Source organism: Hemiscyllium ocellatum, chromosome 14, assembly GCF_020745735.1.
Source record: "Hemiscyllium ocellatum isolate sHemOce1 chromosome 14, sHemOce1.pat.X.cur, whole genome shotgun sequence".
Taxonomy (NCBI): Eukaryota; Metazoa; Chordata; class Chondrichthyes; order Orectolobiformes; family Hemiscylliidae; genus Hemiscyllium; species Hemiscyllium ocellatum.
The window spans coordinates 48617861-48634981 of record NC_083414.1 but is presented as its reverse complement, the minus strand read 5'-3'; the positions used below and the strand labels follow the sequence as shown (position 1 = coordinate 48634981).

General features: G+C 38.2%; 1 protein-coding gene across 10 annotated transcripts in view; it reads left to right on the top strand.

Moving 5' to 3' along the window:
* The window catches only part of foxp1b (forkhead box P1b), a 489011-nt gene that overhangs the window by 155295 nt on the left and 316595 nt on the right, over positions 1-17121 (top strand). For 8 of the 10 annotated variants that reach the window (XM_060835708.1, XM_060835701.1, XM_060835700.1 and 5 more), the window contains one exon: positions 14262-14334. The exons of the other annotated variants lie outside the window; for them this stretch is intronic. The gene's annotated coding sequence lies outside the window, so the exon portion shown is untranslated. The remainder of the gene's footprint in view (positions 1-14261; positions 14335-17121) is intronic. 10 annotated transcript variants of the gene reach the window in all.

The window sequence follows — 17121 nt, the reverse complement described above, 5'->3', positions numbered from 1 at the left end:
GAGTTGTACCTACTAAAGAGTAAGCGGTAACTTAATTGAGATTCTATCAGGGTTGATATGGGGAAAAAATGTTTCCTCTTGTCAGAATATCTAGGATGAGGGGCCACTGTTTAAAGCTGAGAGGTCACTCATTTAAGACAGAGATGAGGAGAAACTTTATTCACAACTGGCTGAGTCCTGCTCCGAACTCGCACATATCCTCACAGAACACATATCAACTTCATTAAAATAATCTACAAAATAGCCTGTATCTACGGACTGGGTTCTCATTACTGCAAAGAACTGCGTCAAGGTTTTATCTCTTTCCCTCTCATGAACTACCTTGGCTCAGCTTGACTCACTGAGCCTTGTTGATTGAGCTCAGGAACACAGTCCAGTTGGTGGCGCTGCTACATGGCGTATCAAGAGGGCGAGGTGAGAGTTACTGTTCTTGACTTCCAGGCAGCATTTGACTGAATGAGGCATCAACGAGCCTGAGCAAAATTGAAGTCACTGGGACTCAGAAGGAATAGTCTCCACTGGTTGGAGTCACAGATAGCGCATAGGAAGGTACTTAAGTCTGTTGGAAGTCAATCATCTCAGTCCCAGGACATTGCTGCAGGTGTTTCTCAAGGTGATCATTGAGGCCCAGTCACCTTCAGTTGTACCATCTATAACCGTCCACCCAGCTTGAGGTCAGAAATGGATACTTGCTGATAATTGCACAATGCTCAATACCATTAATGGCTCCTCAGATACTGCAATAATCTGTCTTGGGATGCAGCAGAGCCTGTACAATGTTCAAGATTTGGCTGATAAGCAATCATGAAGATTGTAACCATTTCCCTTTGATATTCAATGGCATTTACCATCACTAAATCCCCCATCATTAACATGCTGGGGTTTCCCATTTAACCAGAACTTGCACTTGACCAGTCATATAACTGTTGATACTACAAGGACAGGACAGAGGCTGAGAATTCTGTTGCAATTAATTCATCACCTGATTCCCTAAAGTCTATCCATCGTTTGCAAGGCTCAAGTTAGGAGATTGGCAGGACACTGTCCATTTGCCTGGATGAGTACCTGGATGAGTGTACAACAACACTCAAGAGGTGTCGCCGACATGGTCCATGACAAGTCAATCTGTTTGATTGGCACCTCATCCACTTTTTAAACATTGATTTCCTACAACCAAAGCACAGTGGCTGTAGTGAGTACCATTTGCAAGTTCGACTGAAGCAACTCAACATATCTTCTTTAACTACATCTTTGAAAAGAGCCATCCCCAATACAGTAGATACATGGGGATATGTATCCCCATGTATAAAAGCAAGTTTCCCTCAAGGACACCTGCTGACAGGACTATACCACATGGGCTGTAGCAACTCAAGAAGGTTGCTCACCACCACCCTCTTGAGGGCATTTAGAGATGGCCTACAAATGTTGGCCCAGCCAGTGACAACCATACCCTGTGAACAAAGAAAAAAACCTGCACTGACCATGACACACTATTTTGGATTGCATGATTGATTCAGACATGATAAAGTAAGTTTCCCTTGTTGTGCACCTTGGGATTTCTCAACATGGCTGTTGTTTGTAAAATTATTTGTAAGCTTGCTTAAATACGTTGTGGGAATGCCACTGCCCAGAGTCTTCTCAAGATTCTTAATGTATTTACAGAAATTTGTTCTGTATCAAAACTGCAAGAATGTTAAATATGGATTTTGGACCTTTCTTCATAACATGATTATCTTCTGTCACAAATGCTAGTTCATGCTAGTGTACATTAATATTAAGCTTAGTCTTGTACTTTGTTGGGGTCATTAAGCCGAATTTTAGATTAAGTGCTTGTTATTTACATTAAACGTAGTTTAAATACTCTTAAAGAGTTTAATCATACATTTAATCTTTAAAATGTTTGCTATCAATCTGCAAACTAGGATTAAATATGGAGCTTTTCCATTGTTATTGTCACTTACAGTCAGTGCTAAACTGAATTCTGTGCGCCACTTTTGGTAAATGTCAGGCTATTTTAGCGAATATCCAAAGAGTTATCCTGGTAACCTCCTGATCGATGTGCATAATTTGGTCATCATATTCACTACATTGTAACATGAGAACACTTCAAAAATATTGCATTGTCTGTGAAGAACTTTGGTACATCCAGTGGTCATGAAAGTTGCAATGTAAATGGAAGCCTTTTTGTTTCAATGGTGAGCTAGACAGTGAGATACTGTTCTCGCAGAGCTAATGACTGAGAAGCACAACTTGAACAGCAGTTTTTGGATATTTGAGTTACCTGATGCTGTTGTAGCATTTATGCATACATAACAATAAGTGACATTAGCCAAGCCGTTATTTTGACAGAATTTTTTCCCCATATAAAAGAAGATAGGCAGGCGTTACCTCAGATGTATTATAGCACTGACAACTAGGTGTAATGAATACTATGTAATCGGCGGCACAAGTGCGGAATAGCCATATGTAATTACAAACTATGTACCTCTTTGCAGTGAGGTGGTTGATTTTTATAGTTGACATGTGCCCATAGTTTACCAGTTATTCTTCATGTAACCCAATGTAGCAAATCCCATGATAAAATAACGTTCTGACTCCATTCCTGAAAGTAACAAATATCAGTTAATCGGAAATTCACCTTGTATACTTGAGTCACTTTGTTATTATTCTGTCCACCAGTTTCTTATTCAGTTTACCTAGCTGGAAAGAGTATAGCTCAGTATCTTAGGTACCCCACAAATATATCCTTGATTTTTGATGCCAAGACGTGAACATCCTTAAGTTCTTAACTGGTTGGCTTTTTGAGTTCCAATCAAATATAAAAGTTTAATTATGGTTCAACTTGTGTAGCTTTACTCTTTTAATCCATTAATAGTTATAAGCTTGCAGATCCATTGCTATTTAAATTGGATTTATTTAACACAATGTGCAATGGGTTACAGTTTTACATGTAAACAGAAGGAAGGAATAAAGGAATAAATATGCATGATTGAAAATATTAAAGTAAGATAAGACTCGTGTGGTTATTCCTTAATGAAGTTTCAAGAAAATTCTTCTCCTCAATATCATTATAATTGTTTTTAACCTAGTATTCAGTAGAATCATTCTTGATTGTACATGATTGCAACAAAAAGGAAGGAAAATGCATTTTATAATTTGTATGGTTTAAATATCTTTATTTAAGTAATGGGCTTTCAGAATGTTAATTGTCTGCTAATAGCCATATTATTTGCATAAACTGAATGAAACAAAGCTGTGTGTGCTCAGATCTTTTCATTGTTGCCAGACCTCTTCAATTCTTGGCAAAACCACTTGCATATAAAGTGATTAGGTAATGGGGCAACATCTGAGCAGCAGCCTTCTACTTCCGGTGCCTATTATGTGAATTTTATTGATTGACATAAGAACCCTCTAAGGCATCATACACCTGAACAGTATTCATGATTCTCCATACAGACCTTTATTAGCTCTGGTTTAATTGATGGGAGGTAGAGAGATAAAAAAAATTAAGATTCCCTGTACATTAAGCATTGTAATTGCCTATTACTGATGTATGACAATCCTGCAATTAAAGTATCTTAGGTACACACAGCAATGCAAAATAGATAGTGTACAAGCTTGCCTTACAGTATTTCTTCAGTATTACAAATGGAGATAGAAATTTTCAAACTGCATTTTGTCCTAGAACTTGAATTTAAAAAAGGTCTATTTTGGTTCTCAGATTCTTGAGACAGTTATTGATAAAATGCTTGTATTTTTGTAAACCTTTTGTAGCCTTTTCCTGTAAACTGCTGCACATTATCTTTCAGTAAGTCATCCTGCAGTAATGATGTCACAAATGAGCGCAATACTTGTCTGTGACAGAACACATCATTGACCACTGCAGTGCGACACTAGAATGCTTGTGAAAATGGCAAGAAATGCCTGAAGCTCTCTCAAAAATCATAAACATTTTTGCTGTAGAACTCTATATTCCTTTATTTATGTTATAATCTGAATCATATATGGTTGTAGGACAAGCTAAAGTTAGTAACCTAATCGCAGAGTTCATGTGACCTCTATCTCTTTACTGTCATGGTTCATAATATCACCTGAACTCCTTGATTAGGTTATAGTCTTGCGGTGCACTGTGAGGTATCCATTATTCTCGAGCCTCACTGTTTATCAGATTTTGTGCTGTTTCATAGTTGAAAGATTGAAACTCGTCAAGGTCTCACCATCTTTCATTGTTGAACTGCTTCAGTGGTTGACAGGATTCTGTCATTGACTCTCACTGACACTTCACCAGCAACAGTCAAAGTTTTAATGCCAACGTTTGGATTGTGTGACATAGACATGTTTGAAGAGCTTTGAAATTAGACTTCAGTAGAACACGTATCTAACCAACAATAACATTTCAGCATTGGCTGTAATATGTAATTGATGGGATCAGCACTGTATCAAGGAAAAAATAGCTGCTTTTGTTCCGAATGTCTGTTTGCTTACTTTATTTGCATTTAAAAGAAACATTTGCTGTAAAACAATTGTGGTAAAGTAATGGTTTACTGCCATTTAGTTACAGAGATATAAAGGTAACATTGTATTGCTTGGTATGCATTTAACAAACAGAACCTTTTCAACAAATATTTATTTTAGTAACACTTAGAAAATTGTATTGTGACCTGTTTTTTGAAGTATGTTGCCAAAGTTATTTGCTTTTGTACAGAAACAGAAGTAATTAAAGGCATTTTCAAATAGATTCTATTAATCTGGTAGCTGGCAACCTATAAACCAAATTTTCTCCTGTGGAATCAGTTGATTTTCTTTTACTTGAGCACGCTGAACTATTACTTATTTAAGCAATGTTCTTAGATGATAGCCCAACTAATATTAAAAGCAGTGGAGCACATACAAGCATTATTATATTTATTGGCCCTTGTACAGAAATACAGTTTCTGATGTGAAATGTAGTTTATGGGTGCAGGGTTATGTGTGAGTGAGAGATTATGTTGCATGCCATATCGCTGCAATCCTGCAAGTTCTGGCATTATTCTGACTCAGGTTAAAAAGTTAATTATGTTACTTCATTGATTTCTACTGCTTCTGGAACCCCTCTTCCATTTCTAACCCTTATGGTATGTATCTATCTCTGAACCCTTTCATTGAAATATGGGTGTTCAGGACTCATTCATAATTCCAACAGAAGTTCCCATTGTGGTTTGTAGTGTCCTTTGTGGGTTGAATAAGGGATAACTGCCATAGATTAAAGCCTCGAGGGACCAAATCTGGCTTCATTCTATCTTTGTGCAGTTTAAATTACGACTAAGTAGCAGTTGCTAGATGTGGCTGTTATTGCAAGAATTTCAGACAAAACATTACTTACATTTGTTACAAAAGTTTTAAGACAAAAAAAATGTCAAACAGTTTCAAAGGACTTTCACCATCTATGGTTAGGTTAGGTTCTCTTAAAGATCCATGTGTATATTTCTCTAAAATTGCCTAAATTTTGTAACTTAGTTTATTTACTGTAATTATAAAGTGCACTCAATGCATAGTAGAAATGTGTTTGACATCATACTGTAGCCTGTGGCTCAATTAATTTATCAAATTCTAATTTGTTCCATTCTTAATTTTTTTTTCTTTCAACAACAATACTTTAAGGATTTATCATACACAAGTAACTTGTGGCATTTTGGTTTTGAGTGGGAGGGGGCTGTTTTGCTGGCTAGGTAGGAGTAAAACTGGTTGTCTGTGTGACATTTCTTGCAGCTGCCCACCATTGAAAGCACACTCTTTAAAACACTCAAAAGATTACATATGGCAGAATCAAATCTGCTAAAATGACCCCATCTGTAGTTTGAGCCCTTGCACTGAGGACTGTTTGACTATTTGAGATGACTCTAGGATTTCATCATCTGTTGGACAGCAGTGGAGTGCATGAAATAAGTCAGCAACTCTCAATCCATCTGTTGTTATTATTTTCCACTGATAATTGGCTTCAACAATGGAATGCCTGTATCCCTTCCCTTTGAAATACTACACTCTGTTTATTTTTGAGAGGTCCCACTCTCTCCCTGCTTCTAGCAAGTAGAGCTTGCATGAAAATGACATCTTTGACTCCTTACATCAGTATGTATCAGTCAGTAGCCAAAGCTATGCAGCCGATTTTCTTCAGGGCTGTGTTTCTGTTCTGTTTATTTCGACCCAGGCTTTTCAGACTGGCTGATTCAGACTGCCTGGATATTCTGGCTGGAATGTAGCATTCACATGTGTCTGGTCATTGAGTTGTTACTCAGAAAACATTTTTTATGCATTGATAAAATTTAAAGGATGCATAAAAATTAAACTGGGGCATTGGGAGTGGGATCAAAGAGTGACTGGATTGTCAGAGAGAGAACAGTAAATTACTGGTCAGGCAAAGAGCTTAGTTTACATTTAGGATAATCGCAAACATTTCAGTGACTTTTCACCTCAAAGCAGGACAGGTAGATGGTTCAGCAAGCAGCTAACTTGTACCAGTTGCTCATTTGCTGACTGTTTGTGTTTATGCAAAGGGGCCTCTTCCTGAATATTTAATGTAGAGCAAAGCAGTGGCTTTTGTTGTGTTTAGATCACATACCTTCAGTCCTTCATTATACTGCAGTGTGTTGGAGTTGATGTTGAATATTGAAGTAGTAAGTCTTTTTTAAAAAAACTCAGCGTCACAGCCCCTGGAGATTACAGTACGATCAAAAGGTTTTTCGCGTCATAGTTAATGGGTAAGCGCTGTTGCAGTTATATTTTCAGTACTTTTTTGTTGTTTGGATAAAAGTGTGAAAAGATATTCATCAGCTTTATACTGCTAACAGATTGAAGTTTCTGAAGCGTACTTGAGTAGTTCTGCGTAGCTTATAGTCTCAGGAATGGACAGTGTGTACTTGTGTGCAGGTGGTTTCCAGGAATGCTTAAAAGCATATGTCCAAGTGTTTGTAGCCATTTAACATAAATGGGTAAACCAAACTGGTTCATTATTTTTTCATTGCTAAGTCCTGCTTCTGTAGTATCATTCATGATAAAGCTGTCTTTGTGCACTCTCCTTGAAAAGGATAATACACAGCAGTCTGAGGCAGTTCGAACCACCAGTTAATATTGTTTTCTGACTATGTTTCTTCAGTGGAATGACTACTGTAACATGAAGATTTTCTTACGTGGAAATGGAATCTGCTCTTCATTGATATTAATAGCACACTAGAGATGTTAGTCTGTGATGCAGTGAGTAGCAGGACCACAGTTTGGAAACCTGATATTATAGAACAGAACTGACAGAGCTGCTGCCTTGTTGTTGGGGAGACAGTCATCCATAAAAATAGTCTTTGCATAATGGCACTGTAGGTTATCCGTTTTGCATAGGGCATTTTGTGCAGTCTAGATCTGTTCTTTTCTGGGAGTGAACTCAGCTGTTACTTCGCTCATTTTGTATCTGCAGTTTCGATGGAAGATAATTTTTTTCATTGTCTAATTCTGAAAATGTCCTATAAGATGAAATGAACCAAATTATTTTCAGTCTATGGATTCAATAATAGATTTATATTCTGTCAATTGACAGAGATTGCTCATATCAAGTACTTAATGGCTTTATGATAATTATTTGCATCGCTTTCATATTTCACACTCATACTAGTTGGGGACTTGTTATTGTTAACCATTGCATTGCACAATGTACCACATAGAAATGGGGCCGCTTTAAAATCCTTGCAGATGTAAATGTTTAAATGCCCAACAGCAAAGGTCAACAAAAGACACACCCAGCAGCTATACTCCAGTGGAATTAAGAAACAGACCAGTTTTTCAACCTTGTGTTCAAAACCATTCTGTATTGCACTGCTTGTGTTTCTGCTAGTGTTTCCAAAGTGTATTTATAGCTGTAAAACTCATCAATTTTGTAAATCAGCTCATCTGAACAAATTGAATGTAGTATGAAAACAGGGGAATGCTCTGCAAATACCAAGGTTAATTAATAATCCCCAGGCACATATCTTCATAAATGATACAACTGCTGCTTGACGATTTGAAAAGAAAAAAAGCTCTGCATTTTTTACTTTGTAATCATTGGAATCGAATAATTAAAGTAGTTCCAGAGTTCAGTACTCACCAGAATTTGCGCAATGTAAACTCAGTTGCTGATTTGTGACTCAAGAAATAGTCAGACTATTAATATGGGATAGTGCATGTCCTCCGATTGCCTTGGATTTTGAATGAATTTTAATGCATTTTTTTTTCCGTTGGTGCTTTTCAAATGTCATATATAATTTTCTTTTTACAGGTATACTGTACATTTGAAGATAATACAGTTAAATACATTTTTGCTCTTTTTATGCATCATGTCAGAATTAACCCTTAAAGCGTTAAAACATTTGCTCAGCCCAACCTTCAGGAGTTCCTGTTTGTTTGTTCATCAGGTTGAAACATCCAAAGCTATGCTTCACCTACTACATGGGCCTTGCAGCCAGCATCAAGTTCTTGTTTCTAGTCAGAGTAGAGACAAAATGGATCTGTTTTTGCATTTTAAGTTTCCACTGAAAGGGGATTTGTGACTATTGCAAAGAAAAACTGTTCGTAACAGTGAGGACAAATAAGATGTCCACACTTGAACTAAAGCAACCCATCCCCTCATGCACATATGTACTAAAGTTGCATATTTATGGCTACTGTGTCATGACTTGGTTGCTGTCTGAAATTATAGGCCAACAGATGTTCAGAGATTGACTCAAATGTCTCACGTGGTAGTGCACTTAGCAAAGTGACTACGTTAGGCGCTATGCAGAGTTTGAGGTTGTGAGTTTTTTGCAAGATGCTTTTTTTTCATTTTGATTACAGTGGCAGTTTTTAAAAAAGTCATTGGTAGAGCAACCATGTAGTTATTTTGATGCCTATGTTGGACAGTTTAATTCTTTGCTGTTTTGGTGCTGTGCATACTTACACTGTCTTTGCACTGCAGCTAATACAATTAGCTTCAAGTTCTACAAATGGGTTCCTATAAAACAAATCCTGCTCTGCTTGGATTGTAGGAGAAACAGAAAATGAAACAGCTGGTTGCCTTACATGTTGTTTAAGTTATTTGGTGATAACTGAAAATAGTTCTATTTTTACAAACACTACAATATTATTGATGGATTTTCAAACCATTTGTTTATACTCAGGAAGTATAAACCATCCAACTAGTCCCATTTGCTCTTGCTCATACCTTCAATCTGAAATCTTAAACAGCATGACATCTTTCTTCTACAAATCTACTTGCAGTCGAAGGAATAAGCTGCAAACAGAATCTGAACTCGGAGGGACCTGAAATGAGAGAACTCCAATTAGTTCACAAATACCTGAGTTTTACCTAATTTGGATAACTTTAAACTTTATTGGGTCCTCTTGATGGATGTAAGAATCTAAAATTTACATTTGTGCAACAGATGTGCAATGAGTTGGGAGTTGGGGGTGGGGGGGGGTGGGAGGGGGAGTGGGATTGGGGTGGGTGAGAAACATAAGGAAGAAGCCTGGGATTTAGAGCAGTTTAAAGGGTGGGACATAACCCTAGCAAAACATTTTTAGAGTGACTTGGGTCACGTTCTTTCTGAGTCGTTGCATTTATTCTCTTTCTGTTGCTGGAAGTAAAATAGGGATGAAGGGAAAGCTTCATAGCCAAATCTTCCAAGATCACTAGAAAATCTACACTGTTCCTGCCCCACTGACTGAATAACTAAGATAACTTTCATTCAGCTTGATCTGTTCTCTGTATCAATACAGAACTGAGCAAAACTTTGGATATGTGAGTAAGAGCTTGAAATTTATATTTAGGCATTAGCAATATAACAACTTTGAGTGAAAAACATTAAGGGCTGACCCAGATTTAGGTGAAGGAGCAGAGTGGTGAAAGCAGCAGGCCAATCTTTAGCTTTCTTTTGATCCCCTCCCTGACAGTAAGCTGACCATCTTTGTAAATACTCACAGAATAGCCCTAAGTTTGAATTACTAATCACTGAAGGTCTCTCCATTCAAGATGACACATAAATAGCTGGGAAGTTAAATGTGACTTTTTTTCTAATAATCTGACCTGTCCATTACTTAAGAAAATATTTCCTTAATGAATGTTCGGAGTCACGGAGATGAGGAGCAGGCTATATGCAAATGCAGCCAAAGAGACCATATAGCTTTGTAGTAGGGCAGGCCTATATTATAACAGCCAGTTTGAATTTTGTGCAGTTCTTGCAGCTGCCTTATTAACTAATATGACTTCCTATAGCACAAATGTTTGCACATCTGCATATATCAATTAGCCAGTGATTATCAGCTCAGACCTCCGGTTCAGTGAAACTTACCTTTCTTTGGCTCAGTCTGAATTGAGTTGAAGTTTTTGGAGGGTTTGTCGCCATGAGAACTAATCTTATCTTACCAAACTCACTCATTAATTAACTTATGGTGTCTTTCATGTCTGATCTCTGCCCTATGTCCTGCAGATCGTGGTGGATAGTGTGGTGCCAACACTGCTCGTCCTCTCCTAGGACCAGCAGTGTAGATGTGATGTCAGCCTGGTTAGAGTTTTCCATCAAGGTTAGAGTAGTCTCAGCCATCATGATGAATGGGTAGAATTGCAGGAAGAAGGTCAGGGTAAGTTCCAGCATCTTCTCTCTGATTCTTCACACTAAGTCTGAATCTGCAACTGTACCAACCTCCTGGCAAGGTCCATACTCTCACCCTCAATATTGTTCACAACACCATATCCACTTGCTCTCACCCACCCAAACCCCCAAGACTACTAATCCTGCATGCCCTCTATGTGCTGCCTACTCACTTGCTCAGCACACCTTCCCACCTGCACAAACAGTAGTAACTGTGCCATCTACTTTCATTGTCTGTAATACTTTCCTCTTCTCACTTCATGAGGAAGACAGCCGGCAGTGGGGCAGAAAGAGTCAAGATGGATGGTGTGTGGCTCATCATTTGGCTCCTTGGCCATTATGAGGAGAGAATCCTGACTCTTGAGTACCTCAGAGAGGACCTTAACTGGTATTGGAGGCTGTGTGAGTGCAGTAATAGCAAGTGAAGAGCTCAGAAATGCAGTCTTGTCCACTATATGAGCTGGAGGCATGTTTCTGTATGCATAATGTCCAGACTGTGACATTACAATGATAGTTACCAGTGCAGCTTGAGGTACAGCATTAATGAGCAGAAACATCCTGCAAGTGAATCAGAGGTGTATCTTGAGAGACCGCTGAGGCTGGGCACATCAGTTATCAATGCCTGAGAATATAGGGTGCATGTGGCCGGTGCCCATATTTTGTATTCCAAGACGTTGGTGCCTGGTGTCCAATGTGTTGGCTGATCGGATCAAACAGAAAGGTAAATCTGTCAGGTGCTCACTGTGGTCACGTTTTCCCTGTGTCCAGCTTGGTTGGCGAGTTTAGTAAGATGGGGGCCTGAGTATCAATGAGGCGAGTTGGGCTGTTAACATGGTGTTTACGTCCTTCAATTGGCAACTTACCACTGCCTGGTGAGAATCTAGCCACGATGTCTGTGAAAATCATGAAAGATGGCACTTCTTGCTCCTGATGTTGAGATCAGCCTCACTGGACTTATCATCCAATTCTGCCACTTCAAGGCAAAGCCAGCCATCTCATTTGGGATAAAAGTTAAAAATTACCTTCTACATTTCTAACATTCTCCAGTTGGAGAGAAACACATTGTCGACCTAAAATGCTAACTCTGTTTTTGCACAGATGCTACCAAACCTGTTGAGTATTTTCTGTTCTCACTCCATTTTTTCCAGCATCAGTAATATTTTTCTATCATCTCAATTTGAGGGTCTACACTTGGCCAATCATATTGAGCTAACCTATCCCATTTTCATAGCGCCCAGTCTGCCATGCTTCATGGCAACTTTTCTCACACAGAGTCCTGTGCTCATCATCTGAATATGTATCCAGTCTCTGTGGTGCCAGTCTCATTCAATCATTTGGCAAGACAGATGGAAGTACTCGTCATTACCAGACATTCCAGAGTTCACACTGCTAGTGCCGTATTTTCATTCCGACCGCATCCTACTTTGGATACTGCTCGCAAAGAACTGCCCTTACAATGTGTCAACAAGCCACTACATTCAGGGCGTGGCCCAGGAAGCTTCCTTAGTTCTGCTGTATGGTAGAAATAGTTAAAAGTTCTTAGGCCCAATTTTAGCTCTGCACAAGTGAAAGTATTGTGAGTGGGTTATAAATGCATTGAGATTAGAATTTAGCCCAGATCACATCTCTTCAGAAAAACAAAGATACAGAATAGTTGCAGTATGTATTTATCAGGGAGATTTCCTCACATTTAACTGTGCAGGTGTCCACATATATGCAAGAGGCAAAGTTTAACATGGAGACAGTGAAGACTGCAGATGCTGGAGATCAGAATCGAAGAGTATGGTGCTGGAAAAGCATAACCAGTCAGGCAGCATCCGAGGAGCAGGAGAATCAACGTTTCGTGCATAAGCTCTTCATCAGGAATCAGAAAGGGGGCTGAGCGATAAATGGGAGGGGATTGGGGTTGCGGGGGGTGGAGGGGGAGGGGGAAGGTAGCTGGGAATGCAATAAGTGGATGAAAGTGGGGGTGAAGGTGATACATCGGCGAGGAGGGTAGAGCAGCAGATAGGTGAGAAGGAAGATGCACAGGTAGGGCAGTTGAAGAACACGGTGCCGAGTTGGTAGGTTGGATCTGGGATAAGGCAGAAAATGAGGCGTTCTTCCTCTGTGACCCTCCAACCACATGCGATCAATGTGGATTTCACCAGTTACCCCATTTCCCCTCCCCTACCTTATCCCAGATCCAACCTTCCAACTCAACACTGCTGTCTTGAACTGTCCTATCTGTCCAACTTCCTTCCCACTTAAACGCTCCGCCCTCCTCTCTGACGTATCACCTTTACCCCCCTCCTTCATCCACCTATCGCATTCCCAGTTACCTCCTTCCCCCTCCCATTTATCTTTCAGCCCCTTTGGGCCACCTCCTCATTTCTGGTGAAGAGCTTATGTTCGAAACATCGACTCTCCTGCTCCTCGGATCGGATGCTGCCTGACTGGCTGTGCTTTTCCAGCACCACACTTTTTGATGCCAGTTTTAATATGTATATTCAAAACGGTCAGTTGTAGCTTTAATAATCTAAACTACATTTTAATATGGCCTTCTTGTATACAAAGTTAAATCAATTCCATGCAAAGCAAATTGAAATGCAAAATACTATACTGTACCATATCTTGACGAGCAAGTCTCTTGCAGGGAGAAACAAAGTAAAGATGTCACAGGAATTGGATACAACACATCTTGGCTTCATATATATGCATATTAATAAGGACTGATGACTGAATCAGAGTGCTAAATGATATTTCATATATTCTATTTCACATTTACAACCATTTTCTATTTCTAAATTTTCTGTCCAACGTCAATAATCTGTGCTAGATATTTAATAAATGAGAGATAGTGTTGGGAAATACAGGCCTGAAAAGACAAGATTCCTGCCAGATTTTGTTTTATTTCACCTTGGATGCCTTTTCATGTCTCTTGAGATCTTAAAGTAGAAACAGTTGCTGTTACTAAACTTTGAAGTCAAAGAGAAAAGCAGTATGCAGTGAAAGCATTGCTTTTCAGGGCAGCTCGCTCAAGCATTGATGTTTCGTGTTTGAGGATTATACAGGGAGAAGAAGCTGTGGGCTTGTATACACAACTAGAAAAAAAGACAGATTTTCTTTCCTCCTTTCATTTTGCATTTTCATTTAATTTAATAAATATGGAAGCATGTAGCGTGAACTTTTACAGATAGCACCTGGTTCCACCCATTTTATTTTGCTACTGTGTTGCAGGATTTTACTCGTGTAATCTGTATGCATGGGTTTTACTTATAGTACAAGAAGAAAGGACTAAGTTCAGTGATACATGAAGTGATTTGCACTGTAAAGAAGTCCAGAGGCATCTGGAGTTAGAAAGCATAATCACATGAAAAATTGTTTCATCTGCTGTGTTTCTCACACACACACACAGGCACAGCAGTTTGGACTTGTTATGAGAATACCTGGCACTAGCTGGTACTGATAAGCAGCCGTCCTGTGACTTCATTGTTTCTATTAACTTTGCTGCGAGTCATTTGCCATTAAGTACAATTGGAAGCATTCTGTTTTATTTATATTTGTACATTGCTGTGTGGTGCCAGTGAAAATGCTGAGACATGGTAACTACAATCAAACAACCAATCAGACTCTATCATTTTTTGTCTCCAGGGTAAGAAGAGTTATTGCAAAGGTGGCAGTAACAGAAGATTGCTTTAAATAAGCAAGTACTACTAAAAAGAAGGTAAATAAGAGGTTTGTTCTTTATGGGAGATTCCTTGTATGGAATTTACAATGCTCGTTTAATGAGTAACTTTTGTACACTTGGTTTAGTAATGCAAAGTATTGGAGAATTTTTTTAATGTGTGTGTGTGTGTGTGTGTGTAAAACACCCATAATTATTCACCAGAAATATGCTTTAAAATAATTGGAAAACCTGTAGAGTCCATTTTTATTTTAAATGCTATACCCTCTAGCTGCACTGAGACATCTACTTGGAATTCAGCTGTCTGTTTTATAATCACCTTTTGTCAGAAATTAATAGTCAGTTAAGTGCCATAGCAACGGTGATGTAACCATCAAGCAGTGATTGCAGAAGCTTGTGATGTAGGCACCCATTAGTGCTGTTGTCCATCCGACCTTGCTAGACTAGAACATTAGAAACAAATTTACGTGATCTATTAATTTTAAAAGAATCTAAGATGCAAAATACATCAAAACTAAATACTAGGGGAAATATTTTTTAAAAATTTGATAGAATTAATTGTGCTACCTGTTATGTTTCATGTATTTATAATACTTTGATTCTTAAGAACTTTATTTAATCCCTTTGCCTGGCACAGAACATAATAAACAACTTGCTAGTGCTAAAGTGCCACATGGGGGTGGCTGCTAACAAGAGAGTTTAATGTTTCTGCCACTAGCAGTTTTGTCGCTGTATTTTTCATGAGTTGTAACTACCGGTAATGTACTTCGGTAGCTCCAGAGCAGTAGTTAAACATAGTGACAAGCTAAACAGCCCCCAGGCCCTTGCATTAGGAATAAGAGAACACATAGAATGTCACGTTGCTTCAGAACGATTGTAGGAAATAGAAAAAAAACTTTAGAATGTTTTGTGATCTGTCAAAATAGTCGTTGCTTTTTTTTACAATAGCACAGGAAGGACTAATATATCGTTAACTGCAGTACCTTTGAATTTTTATTGACATCAATTCAAGAAACTGTTGGTGCTTTGGTGAAGGATGCGGGGAACAGATGGTGAGATGTTGTGGAAAGAATGGAGATTTTGCATTGGCTTCATTTTGTCACAGTGAAATTTGTGTATCTGTAACATGTACTTAGTTCTTATTGAAAGGAATTGAGAATATTAAAGGGATATGGACTTGATTGTGCTACTTTCTCAATTTACTGCCAACCATCTGGGTAAAAGGCCCTTTAGGTTTAAAATCGTTGTGTTTTCAAGAGTGTACGGCAGTACATAATTCAATATTTCTAAATGATACATTAGTTCCCATTGAAACAATGTGATAGTTGTATGAATTCTCATTCTTTTTTTCAGATCTCCTCATGGTTCTGCTTCTCCGTAACTCTGTAATTGCCACCAGACCTAACACCCTCCAAATTATCTGCATTTCCTCAATTCAGGCCTCACAATCATTTTGCTATTGCCATTGTCTATAGTTAAAGCTCTCACCATTAAAATTTCCTTATTAATTTTCTTTCTTTAAAAATGTCTTAAAACCTACCACTGAGCCACTTTTTGTCATCCTTTTTTCTAATATCTATCTTTTGTTATTTGGTGTCAACGTTTGCTTCATACTGCCCCTGTGAAGTACCTCAGATTGTTTTGTTCTGTGAAGCTGCTATATGCATACAAGTTATTGTTGACATAGTTTTAAAAGAAAAGCTGGCTAGATTTTACGTGAACTTCAGTTAAATTAACACCAGTTGAGTGCTAAGCATGGATAGAAGAATAAATAACTTTTAACTTAAAGACAGACAAAAAGCTTCTTAAATACCATAATACATCTGCACTACATTTAATCAAATATAAAAATTTGAAATGCTCATCTAAAGAGACTGGAAGTTGGAACGGTGTGGTATCGTTTATTAGCTTAAAGAAATTGCCTTTTATGAGAATCTAAATGGTACAACAAAGTTCCAGCATGACATGATTCACTGTTTATACTTAAAGTCTTAACTTTGGAAAGCAGTATCTAGCTGTCTGACTCTTCTGATTTTGTTGGCTTGTTTAATATTTTTTGCTTGTAATTGCACAGCCAACTAAAAAAGGCTGGAGCATCCTGCACTGCATGTGTAAGAAAACATCTGCAAGATCCTAATGAAAAAAATGCTCTTTCCAAATCTGATCTTGTCTACAAAAAAAAGAGTCAAGGTAATGTTAATTGAGTGTTAAGATGCAGGGAGTTGGCCATCATGCCTTTGAATTTGCGAACTGATACTTGTTACCTTGAGTTAATGATTCTGATATGTCTGCGTGGTGCATTAAGCTTTATTCCAGCACTGTGGTTGGGGTGTGCATTTTTAACTTAAAGTGACCAGTTTTTGTGCAACATCATCCCTTCAAATCTGAAAGTGTATTTTTTGTATGGTGGGAGTATGAGAGAATGAATGAATTTAGAATTTTTTTAACACTTATATTGATTAATAGAGCTACTGCATGTGTAATTTAATGATCTAAACATGTTTTTCTCTCACAGTAGAATATTATTAAAATTGTACTTGTTTATTTTGCATAAAGGTTTGAAACTTATCTTAAGTTGACAAAAAATTTCCAACATAAACAAAGCAGTGTTTCAAAAAAGCTACACAGTGGGAAAGGCTAAAAGAAGACTGACAAACACCATTAGCTGGAAAAAATTCCATTTCATTGCAACAATGTTATTGTTTACTTTACCATACACATCCTAATATGGTTACCTCCCTGTAGAGGCAGTATGCAGGCTTTGGGGGCCCCCACAGGGAACATTTTCTAGCAGCTTGTGCTTAAAGAGCCGGCAGTGTGGTCAAT